Consider the following 13587-nt stretch of genomic DNA (forward strand, 5'->3'; position numbering starts at 1 on the left):
AATTAAATTGTGAATTTAATGTTTTTTCATGTCATTTCTCATCTTAACAGTTTCTGTCTGTTTTCTTACCTGGTTCTTCCTGAGCCTGCACTGTGTCCTCTCCTTCCCCTCTTTCATCTCTCCCCCTTTACACTGACAATCACGCACAAATAGAGTGGATTAAACTAGATGAAAAATTACATAAATATAATAAAAATACTAATAAAGTCCTCTCTCTGCTCCTCTCTTTCTTTGTCACCAGATATAAAATAACAACCAAACACAGTTTTTTATATCTAATTAGTGATATTATTTTATATTAATAATAATTGATCCAAATTACATTACATACACTCTTGAGTTGAAACTGGCAATTTTTTCTAAAAAAAACGTATGTCCATGATACGTTTTTCTGTCTGTCTGTCTGTCTGTCTGTCTGTCTGTCTGTCTGTCTGTCTGTACAAACACCCACACAAACACACACACACACAGTACACACACAGTACACAGTACACACACACACACACACACACACACACACACACACTTCCTAGGAAGAAAAAACCTCAGCTAACTCCTACCTAACAAAATAAACATGTTCTACGATTAAATGCAGCACAAATAAGGACCGGTGACGATAATAATGTGTTGGTATTTAGTGGCAGAAGTAAAGAAATGTGTCACATACTGTATCCTGGTTGAGGCCAGGTAACTTCACCTCACCTGTGGAAGCGTTAACTCTCTGAGACGCTCAGGTGCGGGACAGGGGAAGGTGGGGGGGGCAAACCATTATCACAACATGGGGGGGGCTGTACTTTGTTGTTAAAATATTGCGTTTAAACCATATACTCACTAGCGGAGCAGGCGGGGGGGCAGAGGGGGTGTTCTGCCAATCCTTGCTCCCCGTCGAGAAATACTACTTTGTGGTTCTGCGCATGCGCACAGTGGATTTTCAACGTTTGATTGCCACGCCCATCATTTCTTGTACGATGTAAAATTGATAATATGGGATGTTGAGTATTTGATCCTTCAAAATACACTACCCATGACATGAATTGCATTACACTTTGTCAACATTATGCGATAAAGAGAAAAAAATAATAATTCTATCGCTTTATTTGATATTCATATACCTGGCAGGTCATTAAGGACACATTCTTATTTACAATGACGACCTGGCAAGAAACAAGGACCACTTGGGGGGAAAGGATGTGGGCTATGCTGGAATAAAACAGTTAAACAGCTACAAATTGTAGCTCTACAAAGGTAGAAAACCATTAGGTAGTACCGCTGTGAATGGGTAATTGTTCTGAATTACATCGAATTTAGCCGTTTCGCCGTGATTCGCCGTTGATACATTTAGGGACCGTCGGAATTCTGAAACTCCCGATTATTTCCCCATATCCACTGGTGCGTTCAGGGACAATTGGAATTTACTCTATTTGGCGAGAATTGACCATAACATTTGTAGTTTCTTTCTAATTCACTGAGACTGGCATTTTGATCAATCTTACACCATCTTGGTATATTTCATTTGTTTACATTGGATTTCCGCATTGTTAAATTGCATGCCCTTTATTGTTTATTTGACTAGTGTATGGTCATTTCCTTCTCATTTGTAGAAACCATAAACTCATGGAACCCATAAATAAAGAGTGGCATGAGTGTAACTGACGGCTTCTATCATCTGTTCTGGCCGGACAACCTGGGGAGATTTGGATTATAGTCTGGATTATATTCCATCACCTCTTTTACAGTTAGGATTTGAAAAAGTTTTAAAAAGAAAGTTTTTGCATTTTGGATCGTTCAATGTGTATAATATTTTTTGTTGTGGTTCTCTGCCCCCCTCTGGAAAAAACCATCATAATATTAATTATTTCTGATAACATTGTCATGATGCTGAATATATGGCCTTTCCTATATTGTTTGTTGCTGTTTGACCGCTGTGTCGCTCGGTCATTGTGTTAAATACATGTCGTCACACATTGTAAACTGTTGTCGTGTAGGTTGAACACGTGTGTCTGAATTGTGCTACTCGGCTGTATTGAATCCGACATCACTGGATGTCATTTGATTTTTATCTCCAGGTTGATGATACCTATATCTTAAAGTCTGCATTTGGCTTATAATTAGGTTTGAACAAAGGAAAAAAGGGGTCTCCCGCACACTGTCAAGTCACTTGCAAAAGACTTTAATAAAGCAAACAAACAACGTTTCGGTCCACAGGACCTTTCTCAAGCAGAGATTTTACAAAAATCTCAGCTTGAGAAAGGTTTGACATAATGACTGGCAAAATCCATGGTGCTGAAACCTCATTTGAATGGTTCTGACCGTTTTTTTTTTTGCGATTATGTTTTAACGGGGATGTTTAGGCCAAAAGGGCCCATCAAGAATGCTTCGCCCCCCCTGGGCTGGGACCCCTGCTCCGCCCCTGCATATACGGATTTGACATTTCGTCAGCTTATTAAACATAGACATACAACAAAACATTTAAAATAAAAATCTCCTAAATTTTAGGGTTGCTGGGCTTCAATAGGGTTGCTTCCAATCAACTACAAAACCTGGAGGATATTAGGAATTAGCTAAACTCATTCTCCCTGCTATCTTTGTATTTTACCCACAACTTTCTTCAAGAAGGTTTTACCTGTGGTAGCATCTGATCTGATCCTAATAATAAACTCACTTGTCGGGGGTTTTCCTCCAGACATTGAAAACAGCAGTTACCAAACCATTGTTGAAAAAGAATACTATAATTGAAACTTGCAACTATGCCATTTTCCCAGATTAATCTGGGCAAGTTGCTAATGCAAGATTACATCTCAAATATTCTGTTCATCAGTAAAGTTATTGGAAAATCTGCGTTTCAACAGTTAAATACCTTCTTAAACCCTAAACCCCCAGAATCAAGGTTAAAAACTCATTCGTTTACAGCTGCCTTTGACTAAATTCAGCCCCCTTAGCTTAAATCTAACTTTTCTTTATTATGCCACTGCACTATAACTCAATCTTGAATTGCCCTGTTGCTGAAATGTGCTAAATACACTTGCCTTGCCCAGTTTTTCCTTCAGAAACGGTAAACAATATAAAAATTAATAGCACTCTGAGCGGGCATTTGTGTGTGATTTCAGCTACATTCATTGACTTTCATGTGTGAACTCCGAAGCGTGCGTGTGCAGTAATAAGCTGTAAGTCATACCTGCAGTAATTCTGAGGAATTCCTGCCGACCCTTAGGAGCGCTCACAGCCAATAAATACAGCCTGTTAAGTCTGCTTGATAACGTCGACCCGGGGCCGTGATTTACAGGTGAATAAGCATGAGGTAACTCCAGGTCTTCGCCTGGGCGTGTGACTTTTCGGTCAGGGTGGAAAAAAAGCACGAAACAAGATAAAGAAGAATTTACCGCGTGCTAACCGTGGTGGACAAGGTCATTAAAGTCCTGATACTGCTGCACCGAATGAGCTAAGAAAAATGTCAGAACGTGTTTGCCCGTGGTTCTTTATTTCACGTGAAAAAACAATAAAACTCTGACCAAGCACACTTCTTTAAATGTGCTCATAAAGACTGTTCAACACAAGAAGCTGATGGCAATAGTTTGGTTGAAGAAAAAGTTAATAAAAGCTCTTGGTGTGAATACCAAAAACTAAACATGGCAAGATTCTGACCAGTCTTCCCATGGTGGAAGTGGAATCCTGACATAATGATGATAAATACCAAATAGACACAGCATTAGAGGAGTTAAAATCATTAATAGGAAGGAAGCAGGCAGTTAAGTGTTGCAAATTTCAGTGAGAAAGTACCTTAAATTTCTGAAACCACAAGTCATCCTGTGGGAAACAGAAGAAAATCCATGAGGCTATGAATACATTTTGGACAATAAACAAAACTACGCTATGTCATCGCCACAAAGTGATACAGCCAAAGGTTGTGACAAAGTTCAACACCTTCAAGAGCACAGAGGGAGTCGAGGGAAAAGTGATATATACGGGCCGAGTGTGAAAAGTAGTAGGGGGTTCAGAACATGAGCTCATGACTGCAGCAACAGTGTAACATTCGTGTTAAGCGCTCATAAAAACCCTCTTTACTTCACATTACCTCAGAGTGTGGGGAATGAGAAATGGACTTAATAATATAGCTGTTATGAAAACTTTAATTTAACAAAAAGTCACAGTACAAAGTGGAGGGAAATGCAGCAAACAGGATGTGAGAATCCACGCGTACGTACACACACGGAGTACTAACAGCAGCCCTGGACTTACTACCACGAGCTGCAGCTCCAGCGGCCCACACAGGCACAAATGGCGTGTAAAAATATTGAACTCTATGTGCAACCAGAGCTGCTCCTCGCCCCCTGCATGCTGGACTCAGCTTCACCCCGGGTGATCATAAATGTGACGGAGTCACTCGGATAGTTAAGAAGAAGTCAAACGCATAAAGCGACACAGAAATCTCTTGCACTATTACTTATAATAAGAGTTTGAAAGAAAGCAACATATATTATACATTTCACATACTTAAACTATTTTATAAAACTCATATCAGGACTACGGTAACTATGTCTCTGCTGCTTCTGTAAATGTTGAGGAGAGATCTGATCCCTCCCCCTTACCTTAATTTTCTTTTCATTTCTTTAATTTATTTATTTGTTTTGATTATTGTTATTTATGCTGCATTTTATGCTTTTTTTTAATTATTTCCAGTTAATGGGATATTAGTGATGGGCATTTGCATTTATCACTGCATTTGTTTTTGTATGCCGCATTTGCTCATCCATTACTCTCCTCCATTGTTCATTTGTTGCTCATCATTTTTTATTTAACTCTACAGAGACTCTGTTCTTAGTTCTGTGTGTTTATAAAAAAAAGGGACAATGTATAATGCATAATTCGTATTTTTGATTATTTGTGTCCATGTTGTCATTGTATGTTGTTTTTTTTTCTAAAAAGATCAATAAAAAAAAAAAAAAAAAAAAATGTTGAGGAGAGATGGGACCTGTGAACTCTGCACGCTCTGCCTCTCTGAGCTGTCATTTTTACTTTTCTTTTGAAATGTGTGCATTTTTAGATAAACAGGAGACTACATTTCTGAAATGTTGCTTCTCAGGGGTTATAAAATCTCTGCTCTACTAAGGGTGGTGTAAAAATCCTTCTTGTTGATCAGCAAGATAGCATATACAAGTCTTTACTTGTAAGTGAAAAACTATATAAAAGTAAATCATGAAAGTAATTAAGAAAAAGAGCAATCCAAGAGGATCTTTAAGTCCATAACAACTCATCATGTCACAATCATCAGGGAATCTTATCACCTCCTGTAACAGTCTGGTTTCATCCTGCATCGCCTCCTGACGCTGGATCTGTCCAGACTCAGTTTAAGTTACACTCACAATCAGTTAGGCAAAGTCTTGTTGTAATCTACTTTGTACCATTCTGTGCTTTTACAGCTGCCTCCATTACATTACAATTTTTATTTTCCCAGTCTGGGGGCTAAATATCCCCTGTTAACTTAACAGGCCCCCTCAGCCGCTTGGACCAGTGTGTATATTTGCGTGTAAAGGTGGAGTTGTATACTGTGGTTGAGCTACCTGGCATCCAGATGTGGAAATAGAGGTTCTGCTTGAAATACAACGATCGCTTCCAACAAGCTGTTCGCCTTCTGTAAAGTGGGCATTTCTTCTAATATGGCTATTGCCACAATAGTCATTGTTATTTGTCTGTTGTGGTAGAAGGCGATCCATAATGGTGAATTTGTTGCAGCAGCAGGAGACATCTCCAGTTACAGGTTGCATGCCAGTATTTGTAAAAGAATTCAAACAAATGAGTGGTACAATTTAACTGACAAGAAAAATTGGAAGAAAGAAGTTAAAACTCAAAAAGTTACTATAAAAAGTCCTTTTCAGGTAAAACTTTAAGACTTTTGTCAAACATTGTGGTGTCGAGATGAAGCTGTAAAAGCTGCTCTGTAGAGGATTTATTTTATAAGCTCCTCTCACAGGTTGAGAAATGACTCCTCAAGTTTTGATTGAATCGACATCTCGGCATTAGGCAAATAAAGGAGGGAGTCGTTTTTTTTACCTATCGAAAGATTAAATAATGATGTCCTGAGCAACTTTCTGCTAACTCGGGAGGATCAATGTCTCTGGAGGACCATAGACTGTAAAAAAAAAAAAACTAAAAAGAAACAAGGGGAGGACACATTGTACTGCTCCTATAATTCACCGGGAGAAACTGGGAGATATGGTCCACGGTGAGGCTACAAAAAAAAAAGAAAAAAAGCCCTTAGCTGTCTCCTGGTCATTTTGTTTTGCAGTGATTGTAAAGAATGTCATGTTTGTCACATTCCGTTTCAATTAATCCCTGAAGGACATTATGTTTCAGTAAGTGTCATTATTTGAGTTCCTTCAGAGAGTCAGATGGTTATAGCTGTGGGCAGGACGGATACATCCTTCATCCCTTTAGTATGTGCCCTTTAACACGACTGACGAGAGGGTAGAAGACAAATACAGTCCCTGATTACAATCCTGCTACCTTTCCTTCCTCTCCTGGTGGAAGGAGGACGCTGTCCAGCATCCAACCTGAGGCCGGCGTGATGACGGACGCTGCTCCGTCCAGCTAACATATCAGTTCTCCTGTGTAACTTGCCTCATGGTTCAGGCATGTCAAATGTTGCATTTGATAATAACCGGGGACTTCTCACTCACCAACTGGGAGAACTAAAATAAAACTCCACCCGAAGTCACATTTCCAAGTGGGAAAGGCTGATGTTCATCCACCCCTGACATCTGCATTTTGCATCATTCCCCAGAAAGGTAGATTACCAAGTAAACAGAAATGCTGCCTTTAAAAAAAAAGATTTAACAGAGTAATTGTTGAGCATTATTCACTTGTTTATTTGTTAACGTAAGTAAATGATATGACTGTTTCTGAGCTCTGGCTGTGATGTCGGAGCCAGCTGCTTATCGGAAACAGTTCACTGACAAACGGCCTTTTCTCATCAAGGCAACCGCAAATAAAAGTGGGGAAACCGCGTTATGTGATTTTTTCGAGTTGAAAATGACTTCAGACACCCAAATAGTTATCAATCGAGAACAGATTATGTGCTTTCTTTTTAATAAAACTGTTTGAATTCCTTCATGAAAACAATGAACTGTTGTTCTAAAATTGTTATTAAAAGACACAAAAACATATTTGACTTTAGTTCATTTGCAGTGATCCCTGATGCCCTGTAGACTCTCTGGGTTATTGTAATTAAAGGTATTGCTGCAGTGTTTCCTTTTTCCTTCCTTTTATTAAGCATAACTCTCATACAGTCTCATTCTGGCCATAGACTGTATAAAACAATGGAAGAAGCTTTCGGTCACGTGACCCCTTGGTTTCCGCGGCCATGTTGCTCAGCAAGTCGATGAACACGCCCACCAAATGTCAAAGTTAGCTTTGCTCCCAGCTCCTTCAGTCGAAGCCTGCTGAAATATCTGCAAAGCTGCCGTCAGACGTTTACAGGGTGAAATACCGTTTAATATGTTGACTTGACGGTGAAATTTAAGATGTCCATCGTGGTTAGCCAACGCTGGGTTAATGAAAATGGCTGGTATGACAGATGAGGAAGTTATAACGGCTCGCCATTAGCTGAGCCAACTGTCAATCATGTTGGAAATAAATGTTTTTCTTCTATTGCTTGATATAAACTCTCCTGGCGAGGTTACACACACACACACACACACACACACACACACACACACACACACACACACACACACACACACACACACACACACACACAAACAGACACCCTGAGTTTTCATGGGTGTGAAATGAAACACTTGAGACCAAAATGTCTTTTTGAACCAGGCTTTAAATATGTTTATTTATCTTCTATTCTATCCTTTTTTATTCACTTAACTTGTCATGATTGTTTTATTTACGTGTCTTGTGTTTTAGGGTCTTTTTTGTCTTCGTTTTCCATTCGCCTGTCCAGCACTTTGGACCATGTTGGTGTTTTTAAAGTGCTTTATAAATAAAGTTGACTTGACTTGACTTGACTTGACTATTTCTGCTCTAAAGTTGGACATTATAATGAGAGTCGATGGAGAGTTACTCGCTTTTGCAGACGAGGAACTGCAACGAAGCTTGAGCGTCATTCGGGAAGCTACAGGCACTTGGTCCTGTGAGACGATGAACAAGAATAAGAATAAGGACAAGAAGAAATCTCTAGTCTTGGACAAATTCTTGCAACTGCCACGACTGGTGTTGCAAAAATAGTCAACAAAAGACGAAGGCAGTGGACGATCATTCAAATCATTATTCAAAAGGCAAAGCAGCAGTGTACTGTTTATTAAATGGCACATTAAGTCCGATGACAGCTGTGTCTGAGTCTGATTATTCACAAAGCTGTGAGCAGGTTGGATTTAAATGTTATTCCATTCTGCAGACTGCCGAGGTCACCCAGAATCCGTGTTCATGATATTTTCTATGAATTCAAAGTTAGAGACAACTTAAGACAACTGCTTTCAACACAGGACGGTTTCTAACAGGTTTCCTTGATCTGCCAGAGACAACAGATCTGACCATCACGAACTGAAACATCTGGGCTTTTGCTGTCGGAGTAAACCTGTTCACTTCTGCTCCAAGAAGCAAAATGTATCAGCAGATGAACTCGTCTGTAATAAACATTTCATTTTTCATCGCCTCTCCATACAAGAGATTCATGCAAATGAGTTTTTTGTGGATTATTAATTTAACGGAATGTATTATGTTGGGTTTCATGCAAATCTCCTGGACATTAGTCTGTGAGATTAAGACTGATGCCATGTTTTTGAGGGAGAGTGAACTTGATGCGTTTTGCTCATGGAGTGAATTATGTGCTCTCTTTGTCTGTTTTTCCAACTTTTTCCCCTTTCCTCCAGTCTAAATACTCCAGAAATGATAACCCAAGGAGTCCCCAAAGAGAAAACTGCAAAACATATATTATGAAATGGGAAGTGAATCAGAAATCTGCCAGAAGTTTCTCTCCCGCTCAATCCCCCCCACCCCCACCCCCCTTCTCTCCCTGTGCAGCCGTTTTCCATTATCAGCGCCCAAACCAGCTTGTTAAAAAGAGTGAAACTCAAACCACAGTTTTGAAAATTACAGAATTCCTTCATAAATGCCCAACCCTCCCAGCGGCTACACTGGGTTCAGGTTTGAGGTGAGACCGCCATACAACAAACTACACACAGACCCACACAAACACACACATGCACCGTTATGCATATGTGCATAAACAGCCAGAGGTAGATGCAGACAAATATGTAAAGTACTATATATAGTATCCACGTAAACATTCTCAGGCTTCACCATCTGCACACAGCTCTTAAGAAATCACGTCTTTCACAACAGATGTGCAAAATGAAAATACATTGCAAGCACAGAAATACACCAGTGCCCACTTGAAGCCTTGTGGCCACTTGCCTTCTTTCCCCACTCTTCTTTTAATCTTTAACCAGAGCCATTTCCTACGATACCTAAAACTGCTGCATAGCAACTGGTCCGGCTGCCTTAGCAACAACAACATTCTCATTTATCCCACTCTTCATGATGGCAGAGAAGACAACACTGCTTTTATGTCATATATTTTTCTTTTTGTCTTGGATGCTTTTCAATCTTACATATGCGTTCCAGCACTTTTATCGCGCTGTGTGTCTCCAGGTATTTTACTCTGGAAATAGAAAAAGACAGTCGTTAAGCTTGTAAGGGGGTATTCGGGATCTAAGTTCAACAGTTCCTCTGTGAGCTAAACCTCTTTATCCAATCTGAAAGGTGACTTTGCCAGAAGCACATATTGCCACTCATTTCATTGCCCCTCCACATATTTGAATGGGCAGACAAACTGGGGCAGATTTGGGGACAGTAACTCAATTAGACTTCCCTGATTCTCAGCAGCTGCTGCTTAATTTCCCTCGAGTGAGCGCTTGTGTGCCCTTCTATCACCAAACCCTCTCCAACCTGGCTAGTAAACTGTAATTATTCTCAGCTGCTCCTACATCTAGGAGGTGTTCAACTGCTTAAATGACAAAAAATAAGTAAATAATTCACCCAGGCCGATCGCTCTATGCCGCATTTAGAGTTTGATGCAGAGACAAAAGCATCTGATTCTTGACCAAAGCAGTAGGCATGGAATAGCACCAGACCAGCAGCGTTTCACACATGCTCACGGTTCCGTTTTTTACTCTTTTCATGAATAATTCTATGTTTTGCTTCAGAGGGAAATTGGTGCACTTTGGCCGTAATTGTTTCAAAACTGCTAGCTAATTATGACCTTTTGAAAACAAAGTGCACAGATTGAATGTGACATTTTGCTGCGCCTGCAGAATATAAACGGCTTTTTACACTGGCTGAAGCCCAGTAAAACCTAATAATGAAAACAACCCTGTCCTAACTACTGCTTTAACTCAATTGGAAGGCTGTATTTGCAGGTTTTCTTCATGCTGACCTACAGTAAAAAACAAAAACACTATTTGTTGTTAGATACAGACTCACACTATTTTGCTGCAGTTTCATTCTAAGATGATTTGTGTCGCTATATTTGCTTGGCAAACAGTCCACAAAACACCATGTTCTGGGGAATCAAGTCGGTGACAAGATTATTTGACAGGCAACATTTAGGTTTAAGTTAATACTCCCGAATAACTTTTAACATGTAAACGTGTTCCTGCTCAGCTGCACACAACAACTAAACATCAACTGCATTTTTTTTCCAATTTCTACAAAGTCCAAATCATTCCCACTCAAATACACATATTGCAAACATTTCGTACAAATATGCACACAGTTACTGCGCAGAAAGTCTGAGGGGAATAAAAATCCTCGATTATTATTGTCTTTTCTTTCAATCCTTTTCCATTTCATATAAAGACGTCATCCGACAAAACATTCCATAATTTGAAATGAGTGATTCCCAGCTACTCTTGCAGGGAGTTTCAGCATGACTCAGCGCATCCAGTAATATTAGTGCGTAATCTCCTGCTGACAGCTGATGTTGTGCACATGTTGTGTTATGATACTCTTCTCTGACAAACTAGCACCTTGCCGCCCGACCACATCTTTGGGTCACTAAAAAGGTGAAAACAAAGGGAGTTATAGCTTCTGTTGAGTTTCTTCGAGGTAGAAAGAAACAGAAGTTACAGTGCAACAAAAAAACATATACAAAGCCGGAGAGAATGTGTATGAATGAATAATGGTCTAAATGTAGCACTTTGAGATTCATTGAATGTAAAGAGCGTTACAAGTTAAATTCATTATCATTATTATTATTATTATTATTATTAAAAGCAGAAGTTTGCAATTAAATGACAGCTGCATGAACCCAATATACTTAAATGATGAAACTGTGTGTTTTAACATGCAGTTTTCTGTCAACTAAGCATGAAGCATTGTGTATTATTTCTGCCAGGAAGATCTGAGAATAAATACAAATCTCCAAACTGTAACAGGATGTTCTTGTTGTTTTAAAATATAAGAATAGGACCTGAAACCTGAACTCAGGGGCTCAAAACAGTAAACCTTTGAGGTTTGAGGGCTTTGTGGCGACCAAAATCCTGGCAACAACAGGTCTGTCTGAATTTTTTAAAATCAGTTTTAATTTTAAAGTTCTCATTTAAGTTAAGTCCGGGTTTTGAAAATAAATAAATAGATAATAATAATTAAAAAAAAGCGAAGTCCAGGTTTTTAATTCTGATGGGTAACGGGGCAAAGTAACGCAAATTTTCAATGGCAGCTTCAAACAAAATTCAACTATAAAACCAACGTGCATGCCATTCCTTTTATATAATCCTCTACTGCCATCTAGTGGTAGCAATATTCATTTACCGTCCTTGTTCAAATGTTTTCCCTCTCTTTTCTTCACGTAATGTTTTGTATCCTGTGGCAGTGGTCCGGTGAGCTTTGGCCAGGTTCTCCGCTAGATCACAATTCCCCAGTCCAGATCCTCAAGGTCAATTCAATGCAATTCAATTTTATTTGTATAGCGTCTAATACAACAAAAGTTGTCTCTAGGCGCTTTCCAGAGACCCAGAACATGACCCCCGAGCAATTATTACAATTTCACTCACTGTCACTGCTCCAACACACCTGCTTCAAGTACATCTGATTCAGCTACACACCTGGTTTAAATGAGCCAGGGGCGTTTGGTTATTTTATTGACCTTAAGACTGACGGGGTCTTTGTGGCACCTTGATTCTTTTCTTTTTTTTCGTTTTAGATTTGCTTAAACACTCTGACTTTCTCCCACAGTCATCTAAACCAGTGTCTCCCAACCTGGGGTCCGGGCCCCCCTGGGGGGGAGGCGCAGGAGATCTCTGGGGGGGCGCAAAACTTTGTCTGCTTTGAAACTATGCAGTTGTAAAAATTTTATTTGCGAATGAGTCATTCATAAGACATTGTTAGGAATAATTTATGAATGTCTTGAATATATTTTGTGTTTTTTATACACTGGTGACAAACACAGGAAATTATTTCATTCCTTATTATCATATCATTACTCAACATTTAATCTACTCCGACAGGTTGTTAATGGAAAAATGCTAAAAAATGTTGGTCTCATATTAAAAGAGACATTTTTCAGAAATATTTTTATGTCCTTTTATGTCCTTTTGTGCGTATTTTATACATTGGTAACATTGAAGAAGAACAAAGTCATATGTATACAGAGTAAATCAAAGAGAAATGTATCAAAAAAACATAATTGATGTTAATGTTTTCAATTAAAGACTATTTTGGTGCTAGTCCGTACGGGTCGGGGGGCCTGGCTGGTCTTAGACACAAGTAGGGGGGTTGCAAGGAAAAAAGATTGGAGATCACTGATCTAAACAATCTCAGGTTAACTGGTGATTCTAAGTTGGGATACGCACCAGCAGAGACCTGTAACCCTGTGTTAGATTTGATGTTGTTTTCTCCTGGTAACTTCTAACAAGTCAGGCATGAACTGTCTTTCTTTATTTCAATAATAACAGCTTAGCTTATTTTCATGTGTTACTTAAAAGTTCTGAGTTCACATAGGTACTTTTTGGGGGCTTTTCTTAGGCGAGTTGTTGAATATTGAAGGAATGAAACAATAACCAACTAATTTTAAATGCAATACAACAAACAAACAAATCTCATCTTGCGCTAATGCAAAAATTGACTACAATAAGTGGACACAAACAACCTCATTCAATCCCTTTTTGACCCTGTTAACGAACCCCTGTGTGTTTAAAAGATGAAGATGATGCAAGAAAAGACAACAAAAAAAACTGTATGTTGTCAGAGGTTGGATCAAATCAAGGAAAATAGTGTTATGAATGTTTTATTCTTTTTGTCACCTGTTAAGGATAATAAAATCATAATTATTTGTTTTGCTTGAGTCCAGGGTCTGGAACAAAACATTTATTTTGAATTTTCTTAATTGGTGTGGTTGCATTACCACAACCCTGCAAAATATCAAGCCTTTAAAGGATAACGATATTGGAAGACTTATAGTCTTTAAAATAGGAGATAATGCTAATAAAAGAATAATTCAATCATCTTCATAAAACTTGTGGTGAAAGAGTAGACCAAGAGCAGCCTGCCAACCCTCAGTGATAATTTATAGAGAAAGTTTAA

This window comes from Cololabis saira, chromosome 7, assembly GCF_033807715.1.
Source record: "Cololabis saira isolate AMF1-May2022 chromosome 7, fColSai1.1, whole genome shotgun sequence".
Classification (NCBI taxonomy): Eukaryota; Metazoa; Chordata; class Actinopteri; order Beloniformes; family Belonidae; genus Cololabis; species Cololabis saira.